The 13683-nt window shown below is 45.3% G+C and overlaps 1 long non-coding RNA gene across 5 annotated transcripts; it reads left to right on the plus strand.

Annotated features, from left to right (window-relative positions):
- The first annotated feature begins 215 nt into the window (after positions 1–215).
- LOC120962006 (uncharacterized) lies at positions 216–10087 on the plus strand. Of its 5 annotated transcripts, none has more exons than XR_012205216.1 (6): positions 216–633; positions 724–796; positions 902–1029; positions 1137–1291; positions 9366–9785; positions 9875–10087. It is a non-coding gene; the product is annotated as an uncharacterized lncRNA (long non-coding RNA). The 5 variants fall into 5 exon arrangements; XR_012205215.1 differs by having other exon boundaries at positions 1137–1272; XR_012205218.1 differs by having other exon boundaries at positions 1140–1272.
- Positions 10088–13683: the final 3596 nt, after the last annotated feature.

A 13683-nucleotide genomic window follows, 5' to 3' on the forward strand; every position in this document is an offset into this window, starting at 1 on the left:
CTCATGAATTTATGCTTTCAGTTTAAATTTAAAACATATACACGAGGTGGTATTAAATTTCGTCCGTCCAGTTTCGTTTTCACAGCTTCGTATCATGGGCCAGAAAATTTGCTATGGGCCACGGGCCGCCGCCTACTCGGCTCCAACCGAACGCGCGCCGGCCGCTAATTTGCTTGGTTTCCTTATTTGTATTCAACCCATGGTCCTCCCGAACCGGTATACGGGCGAGAGAAAAGAAAATAAGAATAGCCCAGCCAGCAGCACGACCTGCCTCCAATCCTGCAGCGCGCCGCCGCCTCCTGCCCGCTCCGCCTCACGGCGCGCCGCCGGCCACCCCCTCCGCCTAGCGCCGCCACCGCCTACCCACCTCCCATCTTGATCCCCGAGCGCCCGACCCGGCCGTCGTTCGTCGCCAGCACCTGCGGATCCGGCTGCCCCTCGCCTTCCCCGTCTGCTGCACCTCCCAGCGCCGCCACCCCACCCCTGCCATGCTCTGCCGCCTGGATCCACATCCCCACGACCGGAACGAGTCCTCCTCGAGGAGCCGCGCATCCTCTGCCTGCTCCAACGCTGCACACATCCTCTGCTTGGTTGACTCCCACCGCCTACGACCGTCGCTGCCGTCAGATCAGGGTAATGGATTTGAAGGTTGATATATCTTGAGTTGTCCCATTGTCATACTTAATTCAGGATTCAACTCAGGAGAGTGTACAGAACATGCAGGTTTGTATTGTTTCCCGTGTATGTTGGTCATGCATCGGATGTCACTCGGTTTCTAGGAATTTCAAGATGGCATGTAAGCTTCTCCTATTTGACGTATTTTTACTTTCTCGAAATCTCTTTATTAATACCAATGGTGATTTTTATTTCTGCCTGACGACTTGCTGTCATATTCTTTTAGCAAAGAAACCAACAAACAAGGAGAGAAAACTTAAACAAGAGAGATGTATGAGGATGCCGGTGTCTCATCAAACATGTATTTGTGTGAGGACACCCTTCGTCCGACCTAATCTTGACGATCATCCGCAGGTACACACATACATGTTCTTCCCTGCCGCCTCTTGGTTTAGTTCACATGTCTTGAATTACTTTGATCCTTTTGGTAACTTGGTTTGACCTTTGTGAGGAATCTACAGCAGCACTTCAAAACTCCCAGGTTGTTTTCATCAGCAAGCTTACAGCTGACCACATGGTGGAACTCGATAATACAACACTATACGATGCACCTGAGATTCCAATGGATACCTGTCAAAACGATGTGGTCATCAGCATGTATGCTCTCAATCTCCTGGTAGAGCATTTTCCCTTAAACGATGCTACTGTCACATGATGCATATCATGGTTTTGTTGGTTGGTAATTTGACCTGCACAACACTTGCTGATATTATCCTTTCCAGGATGCAGAATGATTCTTCAATTTGGGGTGCCAACTATGCTAGCTTTATATTGCTGAATGTAGGAGCTTATTTTTTTTCTTGTTATATTAGTTATTCAATGATATTGGGCAGGGAATCTGAATGAACTATTCTTTCTGATTCCTGGAGTTACATGTGTGATTGCTTAGACTCTTCTAATTCTGTCATAGTCTGGTTGGTTGCTTGGCTGAAATAGTTTCTTACGGGCCTCCTTCTGGACCTGTTCCCACTTATATAGAATATATTTTCCACTGGTTTCGTCAAACAAAAAAGTCATAGACATTAAATATTTAAATGTCACGCCCTACTCTCCACCCGATCAGGCAGGAGAGCATGCGGACAGCAAGGCACCAGAGGTGCAGCCGCGTGAGGAGGAAGATCAGGGCCCACAGGCAGAGAGCATGGAAAAGTCCTTGGTAGGTTAGTGTCTATGTCAGGTGGGGCCTGTTCCAGAGAGTGCTATAAGTGTGGGCGACAACAGAGACTGGGTCATGTCTTGTAATTGAATATTCAGATTTCTCCATCTATCTATTTTCTCCGGTTCCTCCCCCTTTCTTCTTCCTCAAGCTCATCCCCTCTCTGATTTCCTCTCCTCCCCTCTGTTCGATCCGTGAGGGTCGTTACAACTTGGTATCAGAGACTGGTTCCGATCCGCCACTGCGCCTCAATCCCTCGATCCGTCCGTAAAATCCACTGCAAAAGGTGTTGGGTTGCTCCGGCGATCCGACGCAAAATCCTGAGCGGGGTAGGCTTGATTTGGGGCGGCAGCGACGGCGCCGTCTTCGACTCCGTCTGCGCAGACCAAGTTCGTGCTCCAAGCCATGGAGGGCGTGCAGAAAACTCTGGAGGAATTACTGACGAAATTTTCGTCGCTGTCGACCGAAGTCCAGCAGCTGAGTACTCAGGTGGCCGATTTCGGCAAGGGGTTGGATGCGGTCAAGCGTACCCAGGCCATGGAGGCGGCGGTGCGGACGGCTCCTTCATCCTCCACCACACACCCCGCGGCAGTGTTGGTCAACAAGGGACCCCCACTCCTCCACGTTCCACCACGGCCACCACCGCCGCCTGTTCGTCGCGACGCACACCCGGACCGCCAGGCCTCACCACCACGGTCCCCACGCGACACCTACCGTCACAAGCCGCCGAAGCATGATTTTCCCCGGTTCAGCGGCGACGCCCCGCGCCTCTGGTTTGACCTCTGCCACACCTATTTTCAGCTCTATCAAACGCCACCAGAGCACTGGGTTTCTACAGCTGTGTTGTATATGGACGGCCATGCCGCGCTATGGTGTCAGGCGTACAAGCGTCTGCATGGTCTGGGTGATTGGTTTTCATTCATGGAGGCAGTGCAGACTGAATTTGGGCAGGATGAGTTTGACGGCTTGCTGCATCGTTTGCATCACCTCAAGCAGACTTCTACTGTCGCTGAGTACAGGCTCTCGTTTGAGGCTATTATGTATCATCTCATTGCGCTGGATCCGTCCTTGAATCAGAAATTTTTTGTCTCTCAGTTTATCATCGGTCTCCGGGATGAGGTCCGCACAGGAGTGCGCCAGCACGCGCCGACGAGCGTTTCCAGAGCAGCGGCACTTGCCCGGATTCAGGAGGAAGAATCTGAACACAGCAAGCCGCGGGGTCACCCACCGGTGTATACTCGCGCCATCCCTCCGCCGCCGGTGCCTGCAATGGCTCCTGGACCAGTACAGCCACGCATCGATGGTGCCAAGCGCGGCCCGGATGATTTTGGCCGCGAACGGCAACTGCGTGAATTCAGACGCGCCAATGGATTGTGTTTCAAGTGCGGTGACAAGTATTCCAGAGAACATAAATGCAACAGGGTTGGTCAGCTCCTAACCATTGAAGTGGGCGATCATGGTGAACTTTTGTCTGATGATGCCATCCGTGCGCTTGAGTTGCTTGATGACAATCCAGAAGAAGCTGCAGCTTGCTATCAAATTTCAGTCCATGCGGTAGCAGGAACAGAATCGTCAGGTACCATGAGGCTACGAGCATTGGTTGGCAACCAGGTAATGCTATTGTTGGTAGATTCTGGCAGCACGCATACATTCGTGAATTCCACGTTTGCGTCGCGAGCCGGTTGCACGGTGCAGGAAGCAGAACCGGTGACAGTGCGTGTGGCTAATGGCGAAACACTGAAATCCACACAGCAGGTCTCTCAATTGAAGTGGTGGTGTCAGGGACATACTTTCAGCACTGATATGAGATTGTTGGATTTAGGGGCATATGATGCTGTCCTTGGAGTTGATTGGCTGGCCCAATTCAGCCCCATGAATTGCCATTGGGGACTGAAGACCATGGAGTTCCGCTATGGCCTGACAAATATTCAGTTGCAAGGGGTACGGGCACCTGGGGAGCCAACACTGACTGAAATACGAGCAGAGCAACTGTCGAAGTGGATTCAGGGCAATGAGGTTTGGGCTTTGGCAGTTATCCAGCCTGCAGATTCTGTTACAAACAACACCAAGCCACTGCCACTACCTTTGCAAGCTCTACTAGAGGAGTTTGCTGATGTATTTCAGGAACCTACCACACTACCACCACATAGATCGTTTGATCATGCTATACACTTGGAACCCGGCGCCACTCCTCCCAATGTTCGGCCGTATCGATATTCTCCTCTTCAGAAGGACGAGATTGAGCGTCAGGTGACTGAAATGTTAAAAGCTGGGTTGATCACCAATAGTATTAGTCCATTTGTTGCTCCTGTCCTGCTAGTCAAGAAGAAGGATGACACATGGCGTTTCTGTGTCGATTATCGCCGACTGAATGATATCACAATTAAGAATAAGTTTCCCTTACCAGTGATTGATGAACTGCTAGACGAGTTGGCGGGAGCTCGCTTCTTTTCTAAATTGGACTTACGATCGGGTTATCATCAAATCAGGATGCGCCCAGAGGATGAAGCCAAGACAGCATTTAAAACCCATCACGGCCATTTTCAGTTCCGAGTAATGCCGTTTGGTGTCACAAATGGGCCACCTACATTTCAGTGTTTGATGAATTCTGTCTTGGCACCTGGTACCAGGAAGTATGTCATAGCATTTTTGGATGACATCTTGACATACAGTGAGTCGTTTGATGAGCACCTGCAACATTTGAGACTGGTTCTTACCACACTTCGGCAGCATCAGTTATATGCCAAATTTTCAAAGTGCACTTTTGCCCAGTCTTCCATCAATTACTTGGGCCATGTGATTTCAGCAGAAGGGGTTGCAACAGAATCTGACAAAACAGAGGCGATCCAAAACTGGCCACAACCTTCTTCACAAACAGAACTGCGAGCATTTTTGGGCCTGACGGGATACTATCGCAAGTTTGTCAGGAATTACAGTATAATCACAAAACCCCTGACAACTCTTTTGAGCAAGAAAGGTTTTGTTTGGTCTGTTGAAGCCACTGAGGCCTTCCTGAAACTGAAACAAGTGATGACTACTACACCAGTGCTCGCTTTACCAAATTTCTCACTCCCATTCACTGTAGAGACGGATGCTTGTGACACTGGGATCGGGGCTGTTCTCTCGCAGCAAGGTCACCCAATTGCGTTTCTCAGTCGCGCGCTCGGGGTCAATAACAAGAAGTTGTCGGTGTATGAAAAAGAGTTTCTCGCAGTGATGATGGCGATCGACCGTTGGCGACCATATCTTCAGCGAGGTCAATTCACCATATTAACGGATCACAAAAGTCTCTGTACACTAGGGGAACAACATCTGGGCTCGGAGCTTCAACGGAAAGCAATGGCAAAACTAGGAGGTCTTCAGTTTAAGTTCAAATATCGCAAGGGCATCGATAACACGGCCGCAGATTCTTTGTCACGTGTTGGGCAGCCACATCAACGTGTCAGCCTTCATGGATTCAGGAAGTGTGCAATTCTTACCGCACTGACGCCAAGGCAACGGAGCTTTTGCAGGCATTGACGATTTGCAGCCCAGACACTCATGGCCATGGACTAGACAGAGGCATGATTAAGTACAAAGGACGCCTCTGGATTGGGAATAATGCAGCATTACAAACTAAACTGATCAGTGAGCTACATACAGCTGCGGTGGGAGGTCATTCAGGTATCCGTCCAACTTATTTGCGACTGAAGAATTTGTTCTTTTGGCCTGGCATGAAACTACAAGTTGAGGAGTTTGTCAAGCAGTGCAGTGTCTGTCAGCAAGCGAAACACGAACATGCACATCCGTCGGGCACATTACAACCCTTGCCGATACCTATTCGAGCCTGGGGCGAAGTAACGATGGATTTTATTGAAGGGTTGCCGCGTTCAGAAGGGGCTGATGTGATTCTGGTGGTAGTGGATCGATTAACTAAATATTCACACTTCATTCCACTCCATCACCCATTCACAGCTCTTCAGGTTGCTCGTGCATTCCTCGACAACATTGTCAAATTGCATGGTGTTCCAGAATCAATCGTTTCTGACCGGGATAAGATCTTCACGAGTGCATTTTGGAGGGAACTATTTGCGCTCGTCGGCACCAAGCTTCTTTACACTACCGCCTACCATCCACAGACGGATGGCCAGAGCGAAAGGGTGAATCAATGTCTTGAGCATTATCTACGTTGTGCTGTTCACGACACACCGTGTCGGTGGAAAAGATGGTTACCAATGGCAGAATTCTGGTACAACTCGAGTCATCACAGTGCGATCGGGTGCTCGCCGTTCAAAGCTTTATATGGAGTGGATCCGAACTTTGGTGCCCTGCCTAATCTATTCAACACAACGACTCCGGCATCACTGCATGAGCTGGCCGCAGAGCACCAACAGTTCACTGAAATGCTAAAAGAACACCTACTGCATGCACAACACAGAATGAAACATCAGGCTGATCGCAAACGCACAGAGAGGGAGTTCAGTGTTGGTGATCAAGTGCTACTCAAACTTCAACCGTATGTGCAATCCTCGGTGGTCAACCGGCCTTGTCCCAAACTGGCATACAAATTCTATGGCCCATACAAAGTCACCAGCCGCATTGGCACTGTTGCGTACAAGTTGGAGCTGCCCCAGGAGAGTAAAATTCACCCAGTTTTTCATGTTTCGCAGCTTAAACCCTTCACGGCGGACTACTCGCCAGTCTTCAATCAACTGCCCGCTCCACGGGACCTCACTGTCGGCGATCTGGTTCCTCAGGCGATTCTGGAGCGCCGCCTCGTCAAGCAAGGGAACGCGGCAATTCCTCAAGTCCTGGTGCACTGGCGCACGCTTTCGCCGGCCAGTGCAACCTGGGAGAACTACCATGTGCTTCAATAGCGATTTCCGGGCGTCGACCTCGGCAATGGCGCTTCGACTCAAGGAGGGGACAATGTCACGCCCTACTCTCCACCCGATCAGGCAGGAGAGCATGCGGACAGCAAGGCACCAGAGGTGCAGCCGCGTGAGGAGGAAGATCAGGGCCCACGGGCAGAGAGCATGGAAAAGTCCTTGGTAGGTTAGTGTCTATGTCAGGTGGGGCCTGTTCCAGAGAGTGCTATAAGTGTGGGCGACAACAGAGACTGGGTCATGTCTTGTAATTGAATATTCAGATTTCTCCATCTATCTATTTTCTCCGGTTCCTCCCCCTTTCTTCTTCCTCAAGCTCATCCCCTCTCTGATTTCCTCTCCTCCCCTCTGTTCGATCCGTGAGGGTCGTTACATTAAAGTTTTGTCTTGTTCATACTTTCTAAAGTCTGAAACTGTACTGAAATCAGCATAGAAATTCCGCAAGTAAGAATATTAAAGGTACCCGTGCCATTCATCCCTACTAGATGATGAATGCTGTTGCTAATTTTTTTTCTCAAAGATGCCTCATTTTCATTAAGAAGAAAGCTCAATAGACCAAAATTCCATATCATTTCTTCTTTCTTAAGGAAAACTGACTGCAGGTAGCAATCACATGTTCAGCCTATTTTCAGTTGACAATATACTGAATAATTTGACAGTGAACAAGTACAGAAAATGCTCTTAAGAAGCGATAGTTTTGAACCTGAATTTATAAAAGAAAATGAACCAATTCGTGTTGAAAATATCTTAGACAGTAAATCCACCAGGTTTGAGATGTTCACAGAAACATGTCAGTTTCAGGAAACTATAATTCAGAATTGTTTGCCACACTGTAATGTTTCAGGCATTCAGAAACATTGCCCATGATGTTAATATGTTGACTAGGGGCCTTTAGTAGCTACTTTAATGAAAATTGTAGTACCACAGTGTCCTGCTGCATATATTAAATTGCAAAGTGAAAGTAAAACAAAACTTAGGATTTGGTTGTCTATCTGATCCATCAGTAAGCAAGCAGGGGCCATGTTGTCAAGGAACAGAGTTAAAAAACCATCAATCTCAGGAACACTCTGACCATGTATTTGATTCTGTTGAATACCCAATATATGATAAGATGCTATTTTCATTTGCTAGGCAACCATGAAAAACTTTCTGCCCAATTCATAATTTAAATTAGTCCTGTGTGTTCTTTTATTCAGTTATTCTAATTTTACTCCTGTGTGTTCTTTTATTTAGTTCTGTGAGGAAGAAGGGATTACATCGATGTCTAATATATTCTTTGTTCTGCAACCATACCTACATGGGATTATAGTTCAGTTAGAAATCTGAGATTATTTTCCTCCGGAAATGAGCATTAGCCCTTAGAACAGAAACGAACCGCACAACTATCCTCCTACTTAATTATTAATCTGTATGTTCATTATTACAGTAAGTTCAGAAACTGCATTTGTGTATTTGTACCAAGCTTTCTTGCTCATCTCATTTTGTAGGTACCATTTTGTATGTCGGAAAGCAATGGTTTCTATATAGAGCTATAGGTCATCTATATGTTTCTGCTATATATTATTGATGTGTTTCCCTCACCTGCTATTTGAATGACATAATCCTTCAGATCTTTCCCAAGTTTGGTGTTAAAGCTAACAAGACTCCTCCTTCCTGTAAATACAACTTTGAATGAAGGAAAGCAAGATAGGGCCGCCTTTATATCTTGGATCACTCCATAGCAGGGAGCAAGAGTGGGCACATCCGAGTTTAGATATTCAGTCACCGTTTTGCAATCCATCTCAAGCTCCACGGGTCCTCTAAAAACTTTTGCCAGAGCATGCAGCCGAACCAGGGCTGCCCGGGCTTCAGCTTCCTCCACATTATCGGAAACTGGTAACTGATAGTATGTCGACAGATACACTTAGCCTCTGTAATCCCTGGCTACAGCCCCCGCCCATCCCAGCCACTGATCTGCTAAAAACTTGCGTCAGTGTTCAACTACGCCGAGCCCTGTTCGGGCGGAGTCCACTGTATAGGTGGTCAGTTGTTCCTTTCCCTTCTCTGAACTCATCTTTTCCATCGCATCGCCCATCTCTTCCTCGTACTTCTGCAGGAAGCTGACAGAGTGCAGAACATATTCTTTTCCTTCACGGACTACTACAACGCACAGGCATTTTCACGAAGAGAACATAGGGATTTTAAGTTTTGTATAGGCTGCACTGGAGGCTGTAGAGTTAAGTTTTTGTACATTTTGTGAATCGTTTTGTTCCAGATTCTCTTAGTGTATATAGTCTAACTATAGAAGGTTATTTACTATCTGCAAATTTGCTTTTTCCATTGCTGATCATGTCCTCTCTGTGCACTTACATCCTTCTGTTAACAGTTTAGTGATCTAATGATTATTCAGAAGGGACGCTGCATGTTCCTAGATGCATAGCTTTTCATTAGACTGAGATTTTTTTTAGGGATAACAATGGTATTTAAGATAGTTTTTTTGTAGAATTCTCACACTGAAATCCGAACAAACCATACCTTCAAAGGCCAGCATAATAGCACTTAAAATAAATGCTAATCTGCACTCACGCTGCAACCTGGTGCCCATTCTTCTGGTGATTTGGTCAAAGCTACAACCAAGCAAAGATATTTTACATGCTATAAGAACTAAGTTATGGATTTTGTGTTCCCAGGTCTATAATATGCGTGCTCTGCCGGTTCCCTGCAAGCGCTTTTGGCCATGACCTCAAGTTCTGCAGCTAAGCCGTGAATGTGTTGGTCCTTCTCACCGTCCACCGATGATGGTGCCCAAGATAAGTGACGGAAGGAGAAAAGGATGTTGCTGTTGCGTGGTCGTCGGAACACTTGCCCGACGTGGCCATGCACTGGATGCCATCGACGACTAGCCTCCGCAAAATATGGATGCACGGGATTCTGCTGCAAACATTGGGGAGTGTGTACTGTTGCGGTGCTGTGACATATACACTCTATGGAAGAAACCCCTGTTTGATTTACAGGTGATGCTGATTCGTCTGGAATCTACTTTTGACAGATCAATCTGGTTTGTTGGCTGCTGGGTGGCTTCATGTGACGCTGCAGTGCACTAGGGAGAGGTACAGGTCCCCAGAACTACATGTATGTACCGTAATGTTTCATCTGTCGATTTGACGTTCAATATTGACTCCTTGATCCCGTTTCTTAGGGTTCATGATTGGCAATTGGTCGTGGGCAATGGAACTAAAATGTCTACTAAATGTTCATGGATATCTTAGGAGGAGAACAATTCAGACTTTAGATGTACATTATATTTGATGCATCAATCTAATCTGTACTTCAAATTACAGTGTATGATTTGTTTGGACACTACATATATATATTTGATGGAGCCGTCTAAGTTGGACTGTTGGACATGAAATTACAGTGTACAATTTCCATCCAACTTGCTAATTCAATTTTACTTATTTTATAAACTCTTTAATAATAATTCTAAACAGCATAATAATCTAGAAAATATTTTCCAAAGGATGTTTTTTATATCTTCCTATATCATTTTGATGTGTGATGGGTTGTAAATACAGGTCTATAAATAATTTTATCATAGTTGTTATTTAACATCCGTAAGCCATCGTTTGGGGATAAGCGGCATGTTGAAATGAGTGGAGAGGGTCCTTGAGCCATGCTTATTAGGATAAGGGTGTGCGCTATTATTTTTGGAAAAGATACCAGTGATGTCTGCTTATGTGATGATTATGTCATGGATGATATACACATGTCTATGCGGTCGCAAATATGCCCGTCATGTCGTAGTGTTCTATTTTTTTCACGCACGGGCATTTGTGGTAGTTGATACTGAAAATTAGACACAACACCAGATACTAACATTTGGATTTGATTTTCTCATTGATTGTGGTTGGGTTTGTGTATAGTCGTGATGAGGAAAAACAAAATATTCATTTGGCAGGGAATTTCTTGTCCCAGAATGCGGAAAAAACAGCCACTTCGTTGATTTCAGCACGGAGTTGGTTCGAGCAAACAACAAGAACCATATTGAAATATCAAATCGCTCAATAAATTTGCTATGTTATGTTTCTTTTTGTCGAATCTGTATCAGGCACCCCTATGCCCAATACTAGCTCAGCCCCTATTTACGGCTCTGGTCAGGTTGTGGATCCCGCATGACAATATTGGAACCGACACTGCCACAACCTATGTAGCCCTATGTGTGTATTACGTTGGCAATTTTTCCTCAGTCCGTTTAGCAGTCGAATTTTCTATTAAAATACTTTTCAATCTTTTAAGAATAAATTTCTTTGGGAAAATTTTAAGAATAGAAAGGATTGTTAGCAAATGCGCAGGTCTGCGGCCCGTGTAGCAGTATATGCGGATTGTGTTGGTCACTTTTCCCGTTGATTTTTTCAGCCAATTTTTGTACTTCAACCGGTTTTTTAATAAAACATTTTTATTTAAAAAATATTATTTTTTGTGAGTTTCAAAAAATGTTCACAAATTTAAACAAAAATTCGTAAATGTTTATAAATTTGAACGGGGTTCATGAATAAGAAAAATATTCAAGAATTCTAAGAAAGGTTGAAGAGTTTTAAATATGTTCATGAACTTTAAAAAATCATGATTTCAAATATGTTCATGATTTTTTTAACATGGTCAATTTTCTTTTAAAAAAACTTCATGTTTTAATAGAAAATGTTTGTTAATTTATTTCTTTTCTTGGATTTAAAAGTACTCATGTATTAAAAAGATGTTCGTGAATTCATAGTATATTCCATAATTTCAAAAAATATAATGAATTTAAAAATTAAAAATAAATATAAAAAGAAACAGGAAAAGAAAAGTGCAAATGGAGAGAAAGGTAGAGAGAAAAATCCCTGAACGAAACCTACCCAAAACCAGACGGATGTCCTACATGACCGTTCCAATAGCACCCTTGAGAGTCTGCATTTGCTCGACCCCCTCCACGGTATTCGCGGAGTAGGAATTGTAATAATAACCCTTGGTAGACAAGAATAATTAATTCGAAAATCGGAGAACAGCGCAATAAAGCGCGGGCTTACTCTCTAGTTCTGTGGATACGGTAGCAAACCCTGTCCTGTGCATACCCTCTTCCAGATGCTGTCAGTCCCTCCTCACCATCTGACTTAATTCTTTAGTCTACTTTGAATGTTTAGTTCCCTTGGCTCCAAACCTGGGACCTCTGCACGCTATGTCGACTCCTGTCAATTACACGGCCGTGATCATTGCTACTTCTGCTTTCCCAACCCAGCGTCGATTCCAAACAAGGTTTATTATGGCTGACTGATAGGAGCATTGTCCTCTACGCAATAGGACTGACGGCCGCCATGGGTTACCTGGTCCGGCGCTCAGTGCAGCGGCCGAAACGACATCCATGGATGCTCGCCGTTGTCACACATCATGCTAGGAGGAGGAGGCCAGGAGGATGATACAACTGCCATTACACTAGATTGAATTTGTTTTCAATTAAATTAATGCTGCTAGATTTAGTTATTTCCTGATTTTTGCGGGGTTACATTGATCATGTGTGAAATAAACTGCAAAGTTATATAGTACTATACCATTATTTGATAACAATTTAGCACGTAGAAATTTTATGTAGCTTGCCTTTTCCAGAAATTGACGAGCTATATGATTTGTAGCTATCTTCAAGGCCTAGCTGTTGTTGAAGTTTAGAACTTCTGGAAGATATGATTTCCGAGAATATGCATTGTACTTCCTTCGTTCACAAATTTAAGATGTTTTAACTATATTTTGAATCGGATGCATATAGACACGTTTTAGTGTGTTTATTAACTTATTTTAGTCTGTATGTAGTTCATATTGAAATTCAAAACATCTTATACAATATTTGTGAATGGAGAGACTATATAATTACTAGTACATTGTCGGTGAGAGACTGAGAGACATCAGATCTATTTCATTTCTTTTGAAAGGGCAGCTTCATATCATTCTTTTTTTTAATTCTGTTCATCACAAATAATACATGTTAGTCTTAGGGAACTAATTACACAAGCATGATGATCACATGACTAATTTACATGATGAAAGTCATCATCGTGTAAAATCATGTAAATGACTTTGACTTTCATTCACAATGAGGTGATCCACAATAAACCTCCGCCATTAATGGAAGCATCAAAGAGGTTTCTAATGAGCTACCTTGATTCACTGATTGGTTTGAAGATAGATCTTATAACAGATCAGAACAAAGTGAAGCAAATAGTTACATATGATAAATCACTAGCACTACTAGAAGAAAGCTTATAGATAGAATCTTAGCAGTAGCGCGGGAAAAGAGAGCAGCGCTACTGCTAATTAGCAGTAGCGGTGGGTACCAACCAGCGCTACAAGTAGGAAAGCAGCAGTAGCGCTGGACGGCGGGGCACCGCTACTGCTAAGTGGCCCCATCGCCACCGAACAAGGCTGTACATAGTAGTAGCGGTTAGCCTAAACCAGCACTACTACTGATCCCCTAGCAGTAGCGTGTGTCGGAGGCCCACCGCTACCGCTATTTGTGCACGGTGCCAGCAGGTGGGCCCCGATTAGCAGCAGCGCGGGTTTCTTACACACGCTACTGCTATTGGGCTTAGCAGTAGCGCGGACCCTGGACCAGCGCTATTGCTATGGGTGCCTTATCAAATTCCCTCCCCGTGCCCGACCTTCTTCCTCACCTCACTCCTCGTTGCCTCACTATGCCTCCGTCGCCGCCGCATTGCCGCCGCCGTCCTTCCTCGGTATGCCGCAACGCTCCTGCCTCCTCCTCCTCCCACCGCCCTCCTCCCTCCTCCTCCGGCCGCGCCCTCCACCGGCCCACCGCCCTCCTCCCCCTCCTCCCTCCTCCTCCCCCTCCTCCCTCCCTCCTCCCTCCCTCAATCTCTCCTCACTCTGTTCTTGTATAATGTAGTTTTTTTAATGTTTTTTCAATACAATAGAATGTAGATTATTTGCATGGAATAGAAAATTTTCAATGTAGGTCTTTTG

This window comes from Aegilops tauschii, chromosome 3 (genome assembly GCF_002575655.3).
Source record: "Aegilops tauschii subsp. strangulata cultivar AL8/78 chromosome 3, Aet v6.0, whole genome shotgun sequence".
In the NCBI taxonomy this organism is placed as follows: domain Eukaryota; kingdom Viridiplantae; phylum Streptophyta; class Magnoliopsida; order Poales; family Poaceae; genus Aegilops; species Aegilops tauschii.